This window comes from Myotis yumanensis, unplaced genomic scaffold (genome assembly GCF_028538775.1).
Source record: "Myotis yumanensis isolate MYYU_CA2020_CCGP unplaced genomic scaffold, mMyoYum1.0.hap1 SCAF_10, whole genome shotgun sequence".
Lineage (NCBI taxonomy): Eukaryota > Metazoa > Chordata > Mammalia > Chiroptera > Vespertilionidae > Myotis > Myotis yumanensis.
Window position 1 is genome coordinate 31,494,869 of NW_027223761.1, and position 21,465 is coordinate 31,516,333.

At 34.7% G+C, this 21,465-nt stretch overlaps 1 protein-coding gene across 19 annotated transcripts in view; it reads left to right on the forward strand.

Moving 5' to 3' along the window:
- Nucleotides 1-21,465, forward strand: part of SOX6 (SRY-box transcription factor 6) — a 553,432-nt gene that overhangs the window by 167,284 nt on the left and 364,683 nt on the right. The window contains exon 1 of one of the 19 annotated variants that reach the window (XM_070428243.1): nt 4,853-4,937. The exons of 17 other annotated variants lie outside the window; for them this stretch is intronic. The gene's annotated coding sequence lies outside the window, so the exon portion shown is untranslated. Of the gene's footprint in view, nt 1-4,852; nt 4,938-20,136; nt 20,213-21,465 lie in introns of those variants that run through there. One more of the 19 variants, XM_070428242.1, reaches the window with a different exon arrangement.

Consider the following 21,465-nt stretch of genomic DNA (forward strand, 5'->3'; position numbering starts at 1 on the left):
TTACAGGAAACTGTCTAGATGTTGCTGCAATAGCAACACAAATTTTTCTCTCTGTACATAAGAAAATGCCACAATTTTAAGAGCTATTGGGGGGTTTTGTATTACAGAGAAGGTGATAGAAAAGGATTGGATCCGGTGCTATTTCTTAAAAACCCTCACAACCAAATCACCCTTTCTGGGTTTGAAATAATTATATTTCAACAAAATAAGTGACTTCTATTTCCCTTCCATATCAATATTAAAACAGTTGGTTGTGGGGTGTGTGTTTGTGTATGTGTTTACAACCAGACAGAGTATAGGAACATTCTCTTTTAAAGCAAAAAGATCATCTTTTGGTGATCAAAGGAACCCTCATATTTCTTCCTCTCTATTGTCTCCAAACAACCCTTGTGTAATTGAAGCTGGATTTGGTCCAGGGGGCTGGGGGATTTGGAAATTCTCTTTTAATCCCAGGTCTTTGTGTTTTTTTCCCCCGACAATGTACCCCTAAGGTACATGACATTCAGAACCTGCAATCTTTCTTGATCCAGGCACTGTATAAGATACTTTCATATACATTATTGTTATTTAGAATTTAAACACTTTTCTTTCCAGTGTGGCAAATTAATTAACTGTCTGTTTCTTAGCTTTTGCATTTATAGAAAGGGACATGGTGTTACTCAACTTTATTAAATGTTGTAGGTCATAACAATCAGTATATGATTGAAAAAGGCAGTATACATTCCATAAAATATTATGAGTATAAATTTGTGCTTTATCAAAAAATATATTCATATGAGCCATAATAATTAGTTCAATATAAATGGCATAGTTTATTTTGGAATCATTCTAACATATTTAGACATTTTGGACTTTATTTGAACATAGAGGAGAAAATAAAATAATCCATCATGTCAGTTTCTTAATTCATAATAAAAAATGTACTCCCTAGTAACATTTTGATATATTTTATTTCAGTCTTTAATCTATGCATGTATAAGAAAGAACATGTCTAGCTTGTTTACTGCCCTCTCTCCGGTGCTCAGGACAGTGTGTGGCTCATAGCAGCTACTTGAAAAATAGTTGTTGAAAAATGAAAAAAAAAAAAAGAAAAATTGGCTCATACTTTAGATATATATCTATATTTAAGAAATCATTTTATTGGATTTTCCCATGTTTATAGTCTTATGAAAACATGATTTTTTGTTTGTTTTGTTAATCCTCACCCAAGGATATTTTTCCATTGATTTTTAGAGAGTGGAAGAGAGAGGGAAAGACAGAGAGAAACATCCATGTGAGAGAAACACATCGATTAGTTGCCTCCTGCATGAGCCCCGACTAGGGCCTGGGCCGGGGAGGAACCTGCAACCAAGGTACGTGCCCTTGACCCGAATCAAACCTAGGACCCTTTGATCCATAGGGTGACACTCTATCCACTGAGCCAAACCAGCTAGGGGAAAAACACGATTTAAAAAAAACACTTTGATTTCTTTTTTGAGAGAGGGAATGATTACAATCATGCACCACATAAAGTTTTGGTCAATGATGGATTGCTTATACAACGCTTGTCCGGTAAGATTATATTGGAGCTGAAAAATTCCTGTTGCTTAATGAGGTGTAGCCATAGGCATACTATCACCTTCTTCAAGTTTTGCTTAGATGTCATCTTCTCAGTGAGGTCTACCTTGACCACCGTATTTTAAAATTGCAACTCTCCAAACATTCCTGATCTCCCTAATGTTATACTATTGGTTTCCATAGCTTTTATTAAATTTTAACATACTGATTTATATATCTATTAAATTTAATGGCCACCTTTTTCTTATATTTCCTAGAAAATAAGCTCAGATAGCAGAGATTTTGACAGTTGTTGTCACATATATTCCTCAGTGTCTTGAACAATGTCCAAAACATAGTAGGTTTTCAATATTTATTGAAACTTAAAAAGATGGAAGTATTTTTTAAGTCAAGAATCAACCCTTTTTTTCTTTATGTGGGAAACTCTCATCAGCCCATTTGTACACTGGCTAAGGACTACTGCTTTCTCAATGTTAAAATGTACATATTAATCCAGTTAAATTAAGTCATAGCACTAGACTGACTCTTAGGCCATGTTAGATACAGTCTAAGTTTCTTGCAACAAATGTCCCAAACTTTTTCTATTTGAAATCACTCTTATTTTAGCTTTAAGGAGATACTTCTGGATGAGAAATGTCACCAGTCACTTCAGATGATCCCTTTTCTATCTAGAAGCTCTTCTGGTAAGACACTTACGGTTTGTGTTTTGACCTGGGCAAATTCAGGTTGACATGATTATTTATCTATATTTTGGGATAATTTTATTTTATTCTGCCCCTAACTGATATTGGTCCTATTCTTGATATTTTCTTTGGAAATATATTTCACAAATTCCTGTTTATGTCTTTTACTCTATATGGTTTGCACTTTCATTTAAAATTAGTTTTACCATATGACCCAGCAATTCTATTTCTGGTATTTATTTGAAGAAAATGAAAACTAATTTGAAAAGATATATGCACCCCTGTGTTCATTGTAGCATTATTTACAATAGCCAAGATATGGAAGCAACCTAGGTGTCCATCAATAGATGACTAGATGAAAAAGAAACACACACACACACACACACACACACACACACACACACACACACAGGAATATTATGTAGCAATAAAAAAGAATGAAATCTTTTCAACATGGATGGACCTAGAGAGTATTATGCTAAGTGAAATAAGTCAAATACTATATAGTTTCACTTATATGTGGAATCTGAAAAAATAAAACCAACCAACAAATAGAACAAAACAAAAATAGACTTATAGAAATAGAGACCAAAGGGACAGTTGCCAGAGGGGAGGTGGATGGAAGGATAAAAAAAAGCTGAAGGAGAATATAGTTAATAATATTGCGATAAGTTGGCACGGTGATGGATGATTACAAAAATTAGTGGTATGATCACATTATAAGGTATAAAAGTGTTGAATCACTATATTGTATACCTGAAACTAATATAATTAATATAATATTGTATACCAACTATACTTAAATTAAAAAAATAAAATTGCCACTTTGTGTCCTTTGTGGATGTGTTATTATCTTTATATAATAGCAATTTATATAGCTATATATAATTTATATAGTAACCTCATATTTATATAGTATTTATAGTTTCAAAACTCTTTAATAAAGACGATCTGGTTTAATTATCAAAATAATCTTAGGTACACATGGCATGATTTATTATACCCATTTAGGGACCGAGGCACATAGAAGTTAAGAGACTTAATCTAGATCATAAATATAGTAGTGGTAGAGAGGCCAGGATAAATCCAAGTCTTCTGAGTTCTACTAGTCCAGTACTATTTTTATTTTGGTCACTTTAATCTTCTCTCCAGGTTAAATAATCATTGTTTTGTTGACCTTTTAAAATAGGTTATTCTATAAAAATAAAAACAAGTGATTAGAATTAAAACATGTTTTTTACTTCATTTTACCTCGTCTCCTATTCCCATTCTCAAGGACTTTTTTTTTTTTTTTTTTAGCTTTCCATGATTCTTCTTTTCCCAGTCATTTTCTTTGGCTACTGTAGCAACTTTTGAAACCACTGGCTGCCATGTCTGTTTTCTCACCCTTTGGCTAGTTGTTTCTTTCACATCTCTAGATGTGATTAAGCAAGTCTGTTCATTATAATAGGCATAGAGCAGATTGGAGGGGTCCATGGGAATGGGAGCAGCCTTGGGAGACAGTTAATATAGCAGGCAAAAAGCATTAGCTAAAAGACTGGACAATGAACACTAATAAGTATAGTCCATGTGATGTATAAGAGAGGCATAAAACAGGAGATTAAAGTGTTTTCATAAAGCACACAAAGCAAGAAAAGTCAGGTGTTAAGGCAGCTAGGCCACAATAAGGCCATAGACAGACACTAAGGAGTTAAAGGACAGATTCTAGTTTCTGCGTAGTCTGCAAGTGGATGGTTACCAAGACCATGGGAGGGTCATGGTCTTGGATGGACTAGTGCCCTCAGATATAGGGAAATAAGGTAGAATCTTAGTTATTGTAATCAAAGCAAAAAGCCAAAGTCAAACTAGCAGCAAAAGTAATTAATCTCATTCTGTGTCCAAATTTCATTCTGTGTTGGAGTCTCTTAGATATGGTCAGAGATGGTCCTAGAGCAGTGACTCTCAAACTTTTAATGTGCATAAGAATCCCCTGGGGTGCTTCAGATTTCTAAAGTAGGACCCAGGTGTCTATATATATCTATATTTAGGTGTCTATATTTTTAACAACTGCCCCAGATTATTCTCTTGCAAGTGTTTACAGATCACACTAGATAAATTTTCTGTAACGACTGAGATGGCACTACTTGTATGATAAGGGACCAAGTGATTGCAAGCATTGAGAGAGGAGGCATTTAGAGGTTGAAAGTCAGACCTTTCTACTAAGAGAAAAATATATCTGTTATTCCCAGAGCCGATTTGTATTTAACTGAATGTAAGAAAGCAGGAAACATGGTCTGATAATGCACTAGACTGGTGTGTTAGAAGCCTATTGGGTTTCTGTTCATGTCTCTTGTTTCTTGTGTTTATGACCTGAGTGTTTTTGTAATATCTAACATAAAGGGTTATACCTATTAGTGGAAAAAAGTAAGGCTGATTGTTCTTCTGTGCCTAATCTAAACTGCCCCTCATTTTTATTTTAACATTTTTTTATCTATGTAATTGAATTTAATCTTTTTCTTTCTGCTTCATAAATTGATTAGCATGAGTTGGGCAGACTGCAGTAATGCTAAGGGTTAACCAGAAGAGAATTACAAATGAACTATCTAGAAAGTTGATTATTAATCCAGCTAGAGAAGAAATATCCTTTTACTTAGCAAGAATGAGTATCTGAAGAGCTGATAATATTGTTCAGGCAGTGAGGTGGAATGGCAGAGCTTGGTAAGTAAAACAAAACTTGGAAGTAATCTTTTATATCTAATTTTTAAAATGTGTAGAATTTTGATCTATTTAAACAGTTAAATATAATATGAATTTACAAGCTGCCGGAACAAATCTAAAAAGTTCCAAATGTGTTTGTTAATGAGATCCCTACATAGACTATCGGTAAAAGTTAACTGAAAAGTATTTACATAAGCAGATAAACATATTTAATTTTGAATATTTATAAAAATACACGATTAGATTTGTGATTAAGAACAAGGAAGTGGGCATGGAGGAATGATTACTAAAACAATCTAAAGCCAAACCTCAAACTGAAGAATATTGAGTGACAAAGTTGTTTTTTCACAAGAGTGAGTTCTGAGTTCTTCGGTATGAAAATATAATTTAAAATATAATGTTCACAGAAAGATTCAGTGAGATATTTTTCAGACTTCTAGGTTACAAAAACTATCTTAAGTTCTATTTTCAGGGTTTAGTGCTCATTTCATCATGATGTTTAATTTAAGGACCTTTCTAAAGCCAGCTTTTTATTGTACTTGTGAATTGGAAGGAAGGAGAAATGAGAGGATCTGTGCTATTTGTACAAAGAAAATTAAGTGAAAAGATATGATTTTAATAATATTCTTACATCAAAGACTGCTCTTTCTGTTGTAGAAAAATTTTGATGTCAATTCGATAAGATTGAAGTTTTGTACGAATTACTTGATATTGCAAAAATGAGCTTTTAAACACAGTATAGCCTATATTGAATATTATTGCAGCTTTATGCAATCATAAATCACTTCAATGCAGCATTGGACTTAGGAGAACTTAGTAAACTTATTAAACTTATCTTAAATTGTAATCAGATACCATTAAAGGATGGATTTTAACCCTTTCTTTAAAGTATTCCTTAGTGGCATTAACAAAGCCTCAAATTAGCATTTTGTTATTTATTATTTAAATGAGCACAGAAAAAGTGTGTTTTTAAAAAAATTCAATATTACAAATATATGATATAAGTGTGTATGTGTTTGTGTATGTGTGCTTTTGAATATACGGAGTATATATGCTTTCAAAATATCGGAGCACCATTTGGCCATATACACTCAGCTTTTTGTTAGTTCTAGTGTTCTGGTTCATAGTTAGGACCGGGAATATAGTATATAATAAATGAAATAATAAAAAACAATAGTTAAAATTTATTGAGCTCTTGTGTGTTAAATGTTATGATGTTAAATGCTTTATCTCATTTAATCCTTACATTAACTCTGTGGTTGTTGGAAAGCTACAAAGGTTATAGTGTATGCTAAAACTAAAGATAAGCTAATTAAAGGGTCTAATATCTGATGCAAAAAGTCTAGAAAATAAAGTTTTAGGAAACAAAGTGTTTAAGAGGGGAGATCCCTAAATTCTGTGTGCTTGTCTTTCTCAAAATTAAGAGATTTAATATGAACCTGGTAAAGCAGAAGAGAAGGAAATGAACTGGTGAATTCTTAACATTCATTAATTCTTTCAAAAATTTATTATGAAAAATTTAGTTATATAAAATGTATAAAGAATAGGTTAAAATACCTATGTTTTTATAAGAAATAAAACATAAGCAATACAGTTGAAGCCTTCTGAGAACTCTTTCCCAATTTTATATCTCCCTCTTTGTGCCAGAGGTAACCATTCTTTTGAATTTGGTGTTTATCATTCCCATGCTGTTCTTTATACTTAAACTTAATTCCATCTTCATTATAGGAGGGAAAAGGAATCCACTTACCATATTTTTTATTTTGAGATTGAAGAAAGACCATTTCTTGGTTTCCTATTACATTTTAATTAAAACAAAAATTCTTAACATAATCTGCCCTGGCCCTGCACAGTATGGCTCCTGCATTGCCAACTCTTGTCTTTCTCCCACTGATTTCTTCAGATTCAGCTGCTTTACTGGTCTACACAGCCCAAGCTTCTTTCCTGCTGTAAGGTCTTCAAAATAGTGCTATCTTCTTAACTGGAATATACTTCCCCCCATTCTTATTCAGAGTAATCCCTGCTATCCTTGAGGTCCCCATCTAAATGTAATTTCTTCAGAGAGGCCTTCCCTGTTCCTTTAATTCAAATCTTACCTGTGTGCAAAAGCCTTGCTTCCCACACATTAATTTACTTCATAGCTCATATTGCAATGAAAAATTATGTGTTTATTAGTGTGATTTTTGTTTAATGTCTGTCCTTCACTTGGACTGGTCCAGTTTGTTTTCACATGTTTTCCCTAGCATTTAGGATACATGGTCTTGTACTTACAGGCATTCAATAACTATTTGTTGTTATCAGGCGGAGGAATGCATTGAATTAGAAAGAGGAAGAAAAGGATATTGAGAGAAAGAAAACTGCATAAAAATAGTCTGTGGGTTAGTTTGTATATACTGTTTAGGTAAAATTATGCAAAACGGGGTGAGGGAGGTGATTGGGACGGTTTAGTTTCTTATCATCTAGCTGTAGAGCGTGTGACAGCTTTTCTCCATAGTTGCTTCCTGTTTTTCAGTGCAGTCTTTCAGTTTCGTATTGTCATTTTGAGGAATCTGCATTCCTGATGTAAGAGCAGAGCTTTCAAATTGAACTTGTTGAGCAGCCCTAGTGGCTATAATCTTAATGTGGAAACACTATAACGAGCTCTGAAAATCTGGAACAATTTAGGATAGACACACAGTTGAAAAAAATATATTTGGTACTTTTGCATAGTAAAACCATGAGGCCACTTAGTAAGAGTTTCAAGGTGGGTAACTATAACTAAAATATTTATATTGATGACATTTGTTATATTGTTAGGCAGTTTGATTTTTTTCAAGAAAATATAGAAAGGGTTATAAACAAAGGAAAAAGAAAATAAAGTCAGTATGAGAGGAAGGCTGGGGTGTTCAAAATGTCAGAATATATTTATGTTTTACTCTATGCAAATATTTGCTGGTATTTGTAATTAAAGTCCAAGGTTACATGATTATGCTGAGAAAACTCTTTTTTGGTTGGTGGTGTGAGAAAAGAAGATAAAAAAAAGAGAATTTAATTAAAATGTCTTAGTGTTAAGTAAAAGGAGAGGCTTTGTAGAATGTCTCATTTGTCGTCATAAAAGGTGCCATTATTTTTAATAACTAGAGGCCCAGTGCATGAATTCATGCACGGGTGGGGTCCCTTGGCCTGGCAGGTGATCGGGCATGATTGGGGCATCTTGCCCAGTCCCGATAGGGGCCCATTGGGGCCGGCTTGCCTGGGGGGGTGGTTAGGGGCTGTGGGAGGTTGGCTGTGGGAGCACACTGACTACCAGGGGGCAGCTCCTGCATTGAGCGTCTGCCCCCCTGGTGGTCAGTGCACGTCATAGTGACTGGTTGACCAGTCATAATGGTCACTTAGGCTTTTATATATATAGATATTGTACCTGGTATTTTCATTGCACTTTATACTTTTAGGTGAACTTTTTCATATGTTACCTTATACAATTTTTATAGTAACACTGTGAGATATTTAAAATAGGGATCTTATTACTTTCGTTTCATAATTAGGAAAACTGGGATAGAAGTGAGGCAGAAGCTGGGACTAAAACTTAAAAAAATTTCTAGGTATAATTTCCTAGGCAAGACTCATATTCACTACACCTTTGCCCATCCAGAAAGATTTAGATTTGAGGGTATAATAAGGTTATTCTAAGGACCAGGATGAATTAGGTGAATGTCCTCTATAGGTTTTCCAGACGTAAACATTTTTTTTTTCTAATTTCCTCAAGATGCAAAGTAGTTAACCATCTCCAACAAATGGAACTGAGATGGTTAAGTGCATATAACTAACAAACACATTGCTAAGCCTATTCTAATTGAAAATTTGCTGGATAAAGTTTAATAGGCCTAATATCTTAGGAGTCCAAAAATAAGGAGAAATAAATGTGAACTCTTAAGAATGAAATACCATAATTTGGGGTAACTGAACTGTGGCTCAAATAAAACCATGTGATGAAGCGAGGGTACGAGCCCTTTGGGTGTAAACCCAAACCACCAAGGATACATACTTCTGGTGCTCATTTAAAAGACTTTGAAAGAAAATGTGAAAGGCAATTTGTATGTTGCATATACACACATGTGCAGGCAAGTGGAGGGATATTTCTTTGAAGGCAAATGCCAGGAGGTCTTTGTAATGATTAGCTAAGAAGCTGTTTGCTGCATTAAGGTAAAAGCCAAATCTTGTATTTTTCAATTGGACAAATAGCCTGGTTACAGAGAAATTAAATTTCTCATTCTTTTTGGGCCAGTTGGCAGAAGCTTCCCACAGGTTAAAAGAACCAAGCATGTTTACTCAGAAGAACAGAAGTCTTAAGAGAATCTGAAAGCTTTCCTGAGATGGCTAAAGTGCTGCCACCGGGAAAGAGTGTACATTGTGGAGGGCCAAACCAAGTTAGCAGGTGAAAGTCACAGGTAGCCAGTCACAGGAGCAGCAGGAGAAAAACTTTGTCCAGTTACAGCTGTCTAAAAAGGAAATGAACTTCCTTGTTGAGGTAGTGAAGGCCTTGTTACTAGAAGGAATTGGGAACAAAGATTAAAATGTTGAATTTACACCAAGTTATTTCCATATCAAAGTTTATAGGAAGATGTCCTCTATGTGTCAGATGGCTAAGACAAGTAGGTGTGTCAACATAAAGGACAACGATGTATTCCTTTATTATGTGAAGCCAAGAACGAACTTCATGAAGGCCAGGTTTACTTTCTGGATTTCTCATCCATACTTTAACATGTGAATAAAAAGATTGGTGTATTTTTATCCACAAGCAGCCATTTGATGCCTGAAATTACCCCAGGTAGGAACTTTAGACTTCACCATCTATTTCCAAACCTCAGAAGAACTGCTGTGAGAGGATGGAATTGTATTAAAAGGGCAAAAAAAGAGAAATTGTTTGTTTCTCCCGTGGGTCCAGATCTAAGCAATAAGAATTTAATATGAGTTAGATAGAACAGATTAAAAAATAACACTAAATTCATTTTTTGCCTTTAAAAAGCTCCCGAGCTTCTGGTACAAGATAAGGGAATCACATTTTAAAGCACCTTTTCTGTCATTTCAGTTTCTCCTTATTGAGTTAATAATTTCATTAAAAAATAAAATATATTTTAATATTATTCAAGTAATACACAGATACATTTCTGTTGTAGAAAAGTGTCTGACACGTAGCAGGTAATCATTAAATGTTTCTTTTTTTTTTTTTTTTTGTATAGCAAAGGTGGAAATTTATTGAAGAATAAGTACAGACTCCCACATGGGGAGAGGGAAAGAGTCCCACAGAACTGACTCCCATGTAGGGAGGGGGAAGAGTCCCCAAATGTTTCTTGAATAAATAATTATTGAAGCCCTAGCCAGTTTGGCTTAGTGCAGTGGTTCTCAACCTGTGGGTCGCAACCCCTTTGGTGGTCGAACGACCCTCACAGAGGTCGCCTAAGACCATCCTGCATATCAGATATTTACATTATGATTCATAACAGTAGCAACATTACAGTTATGAAGTAGCAACGAAAATAATTTTATGGTTGGGTCACAACATGAGGAACTGTATTTAAAGGGCCAGAAGGTTGAGAACCACTGGCTCAGTGGATAGAGCGTTGGCCTGCGGATTGAAGGGTCAAGGGCACGTACCTTGGTTGCAGGCTCCCGGCCCTGGTTGGGGGCATGTGGAAGGCAGCAACCAATGTGTCTCTCTACACCAGTGTTTCTCTCTGTCTCTGCCTCTCCCTTCCACTTTCTCTAAAAATCAATGGAAAAAATATCCTTGGGTGAGGATTAAAAAAAAAATATTGAGAAAAAATCAAAGGAAATTTTCCTTAATTTCTCTCCTCACCCTAAATACTGTATTTCTTCTCAAGCTTATTTACTATTTACAATCTAGTACATTGAAAGTTTGTACACTTTCAGACTTCTTTCTATATAATCATGTACAAATATACACAAATATGTAAAAATATGCACTTTTTTTTTGGTAAGGTTAACACTCCCCTTTTTACACATATTACTTTATTCTTTATCCATTTTTTCAGTAAAATTATGACTTTTGCTTCTTTGTCAATTTATATAGCTTTACAATATTTTCTTCTATGTATTACTTTATGCTATAGCTATACTAATGTTATATTGATAGACATATAGATAGATAAATTGGACTTAGTTCCAATTTAAATATTCTCAGTTGAAATTTTAGATATCTAAAACTTGGGGAATGGCAAAACTTGACTGTGCTCTTCTAAAATATACAAAATGGGCATAGAAAATGTGAACCTGGCAGGGTTATGAGAATTAAGGACATTGTAGGCAAAAGTATAGAATGTGTAAAGACATGGAAGAATGAAAAAGAATGGTATCATTTAATTCTTCATTAAGGCAATATAAGAAGTCTTTATTATCAGAGAATAATTGGTAGTGGGAAAAGGCTGTTGTAAATTAATACATTTAAAACTGAATAGTGACAACAACTATGAACTCTGAACAAATTGTGAAGAACAGCTATTTGAAGATACTGGAGAGTAACCCAAAGCAGGTTAAATCTTGAGAGGAGATGAATTTTGGAAGCAGGGGGAGGGATGTGGGTAAGTTGTGGGAAAATAATTTTTTAAGGATTTCAGTATGAGGGCAGGCCCCAGTCTATGTAAGACAGGGAAAACTAATAAAACTGCATTAGGAAATCAGCAGTCTTTCTAGCCTGAAGAACCAGGATAGACTTTGGGGCAACCACAGCTACTAGGACATGAGGAGGTAATCCTGGAAAGAAAAGAGCCACAGAAAGGGAGTCTCAAATTCTGTGTATAAACTTTGCCCCAATTTCTGACTGATCCCCAAATCATGCATGCACAGGATAGGGTTTAAGCAGCCTATGTAAGGCTAAAAGAAATAAACAGATATTTGAGCTGCTGTCCACCGCAGGAGAGACAGAATATGCAGCTTGGGCCTAAGCAACTAAGAATTCTGTTAAAACAAACGAACAAAAAATGACATGCTATAGAAGAATTCAGAGTTTCCAAAAACATTAAGATTACTAAAATTACCCAACATATGAAGAATCAGGAAAATGTGGAAAAAAATAGGGCATTTCAGAACATAGATTGAAATTTACAATAATAACCAAATGGGAACTTAAAGCCGAAAAATGTGGAATAAGAAAATAACTGATGGGCCAATCAGCAGATTAAAGATGACTGAGGAAAGTGTCAGTGAAACTGAATATACATGAATTAGAAATTATCCAATTTAAAGAACAGAGAAAGAAAAAAGAATTGGAAAAAATGAATATAGTATATGGGATAATGTTACATGGTCTAACATCTATAGGTCTAAGAAAAAAAAGGAGAGCAATAGTAGGGCAGAAAAAACACTTGAAGAAATAATGCCCCAGTTAAATTTCAAGATTCAATAACTTCAGTGAACCCCACACAGGATAAATGCAAAGAAAAGCATGGCTAAGCACACTATAATAAACTGCTGAAAATATGAAAATTTTATAGGTAAAAGTTTTTTTGTAAAGGCCAAGAGAAAAGAGAACACAACTTACCAATATCAGGAATAAAAGAGGAAGTATCACTACAAAATTTGTAGAAATTAAATAAACAATAAGGGCATATTATGAATACCTTTATGCCAAAAAAATTATACTACTTAGGTGAAGTGGATAAATTTCTTAAAAGATACAACTTACTAAAACTGACGCAAGATGAAACAGAAACTTAAATAGCACTTTATCTATAAAAGAAATTGAGTTTTTAATTAAAAAGTAAAACTTTCTGTAAAGCAAACTGTGGGCCTAAATGATTTCACTGGTGAATTCTGTCAAATATTTCAGAAATATACCAATCTTACATAAACTCTTTCAAAAAATAGAGGAAGGAAGAATAATTTCAACCTCATGAGACTAACATAACTCTAATAGCAAACCTGAAAAAACATTACAATAAAGGTAAATTTTAAAACAAAATTGCTCACGATCATATATACAAAAATCCTTAATAAAGATCAGCAAATTAAATCCAGCAATTTAAAAAAAGAATAATATATTATGATCAAGTAGGGTTTATCCTAGGTTGCAAGGTTGACTTAACATTTGGAAAATCTCACCCTATGAATAGAATAAATAAGAAATATCATATGATCATTTTAATAGACTAGAAAAAGTATTTGACAATACTCATAATTAAAAACTCGTAGCAAAGTAGGAATAGAAAATAACTTTCTTAATCTGAAAGGGTATCTTATTTGACATTGTTTGGCAGTCCTAACCATTGTAATGAGGCAAGAAAAGAAAACAGTATAAAATATGAAAGATAAAAAGTGGAACTATCTCTACCTGCACCTTTGGCAAGGTCATGTGACATGTCTTTTGTATTTGAATAAATAAGTGGATAAGTATCAAAATTTCATGGTAAATAATGGGAAACATGATTTTGACTCAGTCTTAAAAATTAAAACCAATATTAATAAAAATAAATTTTATAATTGGCATTATTTCACTTGTAATTCTAATTACACATTATTTCTTAGGAGAATGTGTTAACTGCATATGTTTTGAGTAATTTTTTAGCATAATAACTTTTGGGATAGCATAATCACTTTTCATTATAGTACCATTGTAACATGGGTAATTTTTATAAGGAAAATTTCCTAAAAACTTTGCTTAATTTTTTATATTAAAATCATTCCCTCTTGAATAATGTACCATATCAATTATCACTCTTGCCAATTTTTGGCTCCTCAGTTTCTATCTAGTCTAACGGCAAATTCTTGATTTGTCAGTGATTTAAGATGTTTTTCAATAATATATTTCTCATGAATTTCCCCACATCTTTTGTAAGATTTGCAACTTCACTTTGCAGTCACTTTACATTTTTATTTTAAATATTATTTACAATCGTCCAAAATGCACTATACATTTATCAGTTAGCTGGATTCTCAACCTAACTGAAAAAATTATCGGGCAATTTTAAATAGTATTTCTATTCTTAGGCTCCACTTCAAACAATTAAATCAATCTTTGGGAATGGGACCCCGATATCAATATTTTTTTCAAAATTCCGATGTGCAGACAATTTTAAACCACTTAACAGTGATTATCAAAGATACAAAGAAATTTAACCAAATGGCTGAGATACATGTTATTTGTAAGGTATGTTTGAGTGAAGACTAATTTTATAAATGTTAAAATCATTAGTGAATATTCTTATGTTCACTTCCTATGTGATTTTGGAGACTCACACAATGAATCTTTGGATAATGAGAGAATCACCTATATCCATTGATTGCCAAGTATGTATTGTCTAGTAATACAGTGGTGAACTAAAATGTATACTCTTTCTCTAAGAGTTTATAATACAAAGAAGAGGGAGACATTTAATATTTAATTATCTATCTATCTATCTATCTATCTACCTATCTATCTATCATCTATCTATATAAAAGCCTAAGCAACTGAATGACCGGAACAACTGGAACAACTGGTCGCTATGATATGCACTGACCACCAGGGGGAAATGCTCAGTGCAGGAGCTGCCCCATGGTGGTCAGTGTGCTCCCACAGCCAACCTCCCCCAGACAGCCAACCTCCTGTGGTCCCTTTTCCTGGCTGGCAGGCCCCAATTGCCTGGTCAGGGTCAGCCCCTGGGATAGGGAACTGGGGGTGGGTGGCGGCAGATGTGGCCCCTTTCCCAGGGGGGCCAAGGACCGGATCCGTTGTTAGAGCCAGCGGCCAACCTCCCATGCCCTGTCCCTCCCCCTGGCTGACAGGCCCTGATTGGCAGTGAGGGGGGGAGGTGGGGAACCACATGGTACCGGGGTGCTGACGATGGTGGCGGCAGTGGAGGCGGCTGGCGTTCGTTCCTTCTGTGCCCGGCCCGGCGACTGTTGGCTCCTCTCCGGCCCAGCCCTGATCGCCCTGGCCCCAATCGGCCCTGATCACTGGCCAGGCCTAGGGACCCTACCTACACGTGAATTTCATGCACTGGGCCTCTAGTGAGATAATAAATACTATTAAGGAAAAAGAGACCTAATCTGGGTTTGGGATCAAGGATGGCGACTCCATATTAGTGATATTAAAGCTGGGTTTTACAAGATGAGTTAGGAGATGACTTGTGCACTGGTGAGGTCCCTTGGCCTGGCCTGCGGGGATCAGGCTGAAACTGGCTCTCCGACATCCCCGGAGGGGTCCTGGATTGCGAAATGGTGGTTCTTGGGTAACGCACCCCAGAATTGAACTCCCTCCTCTCTGGTTCTGGGTGCGTCACCGGAAAACCACAGCTGCCAACTCACCGCAGCTCGGCAGCTCCTGTGTTGAGTGTCTGCCCCCTGGTGGTCAGTGCGCGTCATAGCTACCGGTCGGATGGTCAAATGGTCGGACAGTCGCTTAGGCTTTTATATATATAGATAGCCAAGATTTGGAAGTAGCCCAAGTGTCCATCAGTAGATGAGTGGATAAAGCAGCTATGGTACATTTACCCAAAGGAATACTACTCAGCTGTAAAAAGGAAGATAATTTTACCCTTTGTGACAGCCTGGATGGATCTAGAGAATTCACCTGTCAGAGAATGACAAGTACCATATGATTTTACTCATATGTGGAATTTAATGAACAAACTGAATTAATAAGCAAAATAGAGACAGTCTCATAGATAGAGAGCAGGCAGACAGCTCTGGTGGGGGAGTGTTGCAGGCTGAAGGGTCCTGGGTTTGATTCCAGTCAAAGGCACGTACCTAGGTTGCAGACTCAGTCCCTGGCCCCAGTCAGGGTGCGTGCAGGAAGCAGTCGATCACATTGATGTTTCTCTCTCTCTCTGTCTCTCCCCCTCCCTTCCACTCTCTAAAAAAAAACCCCAAAACAATGGAAAAATATTCTCAGCTAAGGATTAACAAGAGAGAGAGAGAGAGAGAGAGAGAGAGAGAGAGAGAGAGAGAGAACTCATGAATATGGACAATAGTGGTGATTGCCAGGGGTGTGTTGGTGGATGGGTGGGTGGAGGTGGAAGAGGGTACAGGGGGGATAAATAGTGATGGGGAAAATAAAGAAAAAATTACATCATAAATAAAAAGAGCTATATGCCTACCAGTTTTTATGAGGTTTTTTAGTTTGCCAAAACAGCTTTGAAAGAAGGCCAGAAACTTGAGAATCATATCCAAGGGATTGACCCCAGAGAACAATGTGGCTCCATAAACCACAGATCTCTGAAGATACTAAAGTGGCCCAAGGCAATTAATTCGACAGCAACAAACATGAAACTGTTCTTTTAGTTTGAATGACTATTAGCTAGTAGGTTAGGAAGTGGAAGAGAGAAAAATGAAAATTTTAATTAAATAATGTTTTACATATTTTTCTCCTTTAGACTCAATTCAGTCACAAATGATACAGCAGTTGCCTGGGATTTCCACAGCATTAATTAATTCAAAAGAGCAGAAAATGAATCAGAACCAGAAACTTATTTATTATGCCCTCTTTCTTTAAGCACCACGAAAAACCCAGTGTCTCTTGTGATCACAAGAGTTTGCATTTCTAAGACTTGGATGTATCCAATTTAAAAATGGATTAAAATATGCTCCTGAACATTATAATAAAGGGAAAGATATATGTTTTATCTTTTTTGTCACCTTTTTCTTTATCAAAAGTAAATAGTCATAGAAATGTTTAATATTGTATTTATTTGTATATTTAAGTTATGGAAATAAGACATGAAAATAAGGACAGTATTGAAAGCAAAGCACCATCTAAAGAGAATTTTTGTTTGTTTTTCAAAGATAAAATGCACATTAGGGAAAAATTTACAGGCATGTTTTAGACTTACTAGTACCCTTCTATTATTACAATCTATAGATTCCTCTGGCATTAATGGTGTCCATTGCCTTTAGCCCACTGACAATAGGGCTAAAGGCAATATGAAATGTGAAATAAAATAGTCACAGCTGAATCAACTAAAGTGCCTATTAGATCTGAAGATATCAAGTTGTAGGGGAAATTATGAAGAGGTGAATTGAATATTAACTTGGATGGGGATGCTCATAATCTAAATTCTATTCCTAGATTAACTATTTGGCTGTGTTTCATTTAGTCCGTCTTGAATCTGGACCAGCACTGAACTATTTCTCCTGATGATAATGCCAGTGCCTAAAGGAATTGAGAGTTTCAGTGTCCACTAAGTTGTTTATACTTCTACTTTTCTCTACTTTAAAATTAGAGCCCTAGTTATGAAGAAATAGGAAAAAGACATACTAGTATTTCTAAGAAGAAGCACTTTTTCTAAGTGACAAAGTCCTCTAGGATCTGCTGTATTGCTCACTGGCATTTTCTCTACTAACTATGTAGTTTTCAGTGTGACAGTTCCGAAGAGAAATGCACACTATAGATCATGAAGGAAAAATTTTGTCACAGATTCATTTATGGTATTTTAATTTGCTTTTTGTGCTACCACATCCTTTTGCTTTTTCAGCTATGCAGTCAGTGATTACTCAGTAATGTATTAAATTTGCCTACAGCATTCTAATTTCTATTTTAGAAGGTAAAAACAGTGCATTTCACTTACGACTATGCTTTCTGAAATTACTCCATTTTATCAGTTTTATTTTGCTCTTTTCTTAGAGTTGTTTAAACATTTTTTTTTTTTTTACCCTAGAGGGAGGGTGTGTCAAATTGTTGCAAGCAAAGATAGAGGTAATCATATGTCATTCCTGTTATAAGCTTTGTGTTGATATTGACTGGCTATTTAAAGTAGTACCTCTAAGATGAATCTACTTTTAGCATTTTTTTGTTTGTTTTTCAAGTGAATTTATTGTGCAACATTTAAACATCAGTTGCATTTTTGTAATGCCTTTATTGTATTAAGATCAATGTGGCTATTTGAACAAAGGACTCAATATAGGAGTTAATCCTTCTATTACACATTCATATATTTCTTAGATTTTAAAAGACTCTCTCTTTAAGCACTAACATTATTTTTAAATTTTACCTATACATTCTGATTTCATAAACAGTTGGTTGTTTAGAAAATATAGAAAAATTAAACAGGAAAATATTTAAAATCACCATGACCAGAAATAGCCCCTGTTAAAATTTTGATCTAATATATATGTAGTTGAGGTTATATCATATCCAGTTTTAAATGACAACTTCAAAATTTAATTTTTAATGCTTATCTTAATGGCTCAGAGTTATCATTATGGACATCTGATTCCTTGGAGCTTCTCCTTGAATTGAGGGTCTATTAAGGCTAATTATCTCTATAATGAGTGGCCCCCCAAATGCTGTGCGTTTTGAGTTCCTGTGTCTCATTTTGGGTTTCCTGTCTTTGCCTGTGTTTTCAGACTTTAAGTTGTCATTTCTCTGTAATTAGTGTTTTTGCTTCTAGTAATATTAATCCTTCTTCCATACTCCCTAGAAGCTGCTATTTCTATTTGGCTATGGGCTGTTCAATTAGATAAGAAGAGAATGAAATGAACATTTCATAGTTCCTTTTTGTTGTACAGTACTAATGTAGGTGCTTCCACATAAATTATACAATTTAATTATCACATTAAGTCCTTGAATTGTTATTAGTTCATTTTTCAGATAACAAAGAACCATTTATTGAGCACTAATATGTTAGGCACTATGCTAAGAACTTTACATATACTATGTCAATTGCGTTCCTGCAACATTCCAGTGAGGTGGACTATTTTACAGATAAAAAATACCTAGACTTAGAGAAGTTGAGTATCTTGCCCAAGTTTATACTACTAATAAATGGTAGATTCAGGATTTGAGCCCAGGTATGCTCCTCAAATAGTTAAAAGTGCTGTAATTACGTCTGAAGTAAGAGTAAATAGCTTCTGAGCTCAGGAATTCTCCTTTAAGTAAAGCAAATAGGCTTTAGTGTATTACCTTCTTCCTTCGATATCTTCTTGGGTTTTGCTTCCTTTCTAATTCTCCTCATTGCTCTATTATGGAGATGCTGCTGTACAAGGGATCTATGGAGAGATGCAGTGATGTAAGTGTGGAAGTGTCTAGGAACTCAATATTCAGAAAAAACTAATCCTAAAAGAATGAAGTAAAAGAAAAATCTACCAGTGAAGGACCAATTCTTATTATTGTTAAATAGGCCTCTGTTTCATAATTCATACAATTATGAGGGTATTCTTTGCTAAATTTCCCATATCAAAAGGTACTGATTTATAGAATTGCGTAGAAGTTAATACAGTAATTAGCCAAAACACCATTGTATTAATTGTTCATAGCTGCATTTCTTGAAGAGACAAGTTTTAATCTCAATGTATATTTCTAATTATGCTTGAAATGAAGATGATAATTTCAAGGAACAAAAAACTTCAATTAGATTTCTTTATAGTGGTTAAGAGGTTAAGTGGTGGTTAAGAACTTGGTCTTTCAAGTTTGTCTGCCTAAATTCAAAGCCAGACTCCACCATTAATAGTACAATCTTGGACAAGTCAATTTCTATGTGCCTCGTTTCTCATATGTAAAATGGGGATAGTGATAATAATTATCTACATAATCATACCTCCTCCTATATGGGTTGTTTGTTTTGAAGACTAAATAAATTAATGTATGTAAAGGAATTAGAATAATGCTTGTTGTGTTATAACTGCTTTACAAAAGTTAGCTATTATTTTAATTTGAATTTTTAATCATTCTTTAATCTCAAAGTTCTATAGAAAGTGCTAGCAATCTTAAGTCTTTGCCTATCAAAACATTTTATTTTTCATTCCACAAATAACTCAATAGTGTCTTCATCATTCACTCTCTTTCATTAAGACCTATACTAAGTTGGCAATGACCTCACAATGAAGTCTGTAACTCCACGTGTTAAACCTAAGAACAGAAACACTCAAAGTTGCAGTATTTTATTCAGACTCAACACAAGCTTTATGTGAGGTATCAAATGTAGCATCTCTTTCCCTTCAGATAATTTCTCCCCAAGTTGTGAGATTTTCCCTACCTTTTGAAAATGTGAAACATTAGGCAAATACAGTAACAGTGCGATTCAGTGGTTGACTTGAGTGTTGAATGTGCAATAGTATCCTGTAATTGAGACGATTCCTTGTTTATTTGCTGTTTTATTATTGAAAGAAATTGCAAAAGGCAATTTACTTCTTAACCCCCACTATGGTGTGCATGTGCAAGACAAAGATAAAAGCTGTTTCCTTCGTGGAAGGGTGTGGAGTTAGAGGATGATTTCAAATTAGAAATAATGACAGCAATAGAGCTTCCAATGAAGATACTGTGGCCACCAAAGGACAAAGGGGAGAAGCTAATTCCTGAAGTTAAGGTATTTTGGTTAAATAAATATTTAGGTTGCTCTTTAAGTGTACAGGAACCAGGTAGGTTGTTATTTATGAGCTAAAGAGATAGTGTGTTTGACAAAGATGTTTATTGGATGGTTTGATGATGGTTGGGAGAGAAGCAACCCTGAGATATTCAGAAAACCTGTAATAAAATAAGGTAAAAAATAAAATACTTTGATAGGCAAGGACTTTTGTATTATAAAACTTTGCTTCTCTAATGGTTAACTATGAAAACTGGCTTATTAAAATGGTGTCTTAACTTATTTAAATATTTTGGATAATAACATTAACTTAGAAAAAAGTCACCAGACTTCAATTAGAATGTCTAATGTTTTCTTTTATTACCTTAAATATTTTTTTGGGAGAAGCACTTTCAAACTTTGTCACTCTCAGATGATTTTATGTTTAAATGTTTATTTTTAAAAAGTCTGACATTGCATGTGCGTGCGCGTATGTGTGTGTGTGTGTGTGTGTGTGTGTGTGTGTGTGTGTGTTTGGATTGGTAGAGGAGGTGAGGAGAGAAGGTGAGATTTTAAGGAGATGGAAAGCCTGTGAAAGTTGTTATAAGAGACTGGAAGAGTTTTGTACTGAAAATTAAAACATTTCAAGTATGTTTTCTCTCTTAGTGGGAAAACTGAAAGTGACTATATTATGTATATTTCCATGAAGAATGAGTATAAATATCATGCAAAGTTACAAGAACAAGCAAACTTTCTAAGAGATGGAAGAAAATATATGACTTAAAAATTGTAGCAGAGGTTTTTTTTTTTTTTTTAACATAGTTTTAAACATAGTGTCCAATTGGGATAAAGTTTTAACAGAACAGGCTGGGCATTTATAGATTACAACACTTTTAATTTTCTCAATATTACAAAGTGTTGATTTTGATAAAGAATTTGTTGATGCTGTATCAGCTTCTCCATGTGGAGAAGTGCTACTGGATGATTAGTGCAACTTGGGGCTCACAGCCAAAATTGAGAAATTTGTTCCCCAGTTTTTCTGACCTTCTGAGAATAAGAAAACAGCTACTAAATTTTCCTGAGCCTTGATTCCCTATAAAAGAAATTTTTCATTATCAAGAATGTCAGCTTTTTCCCCTCTTTATATTCTTTATTTTAATTTAAAAAATTTATCTTTATTATTAAAAGTATTACAGATATCTCCCTCTTTTTCCCCATTGACTCCCTCCTCCCAACTCCCTCCCCCTCTCCAGACCTTCATGGAACTATTGTCTGAG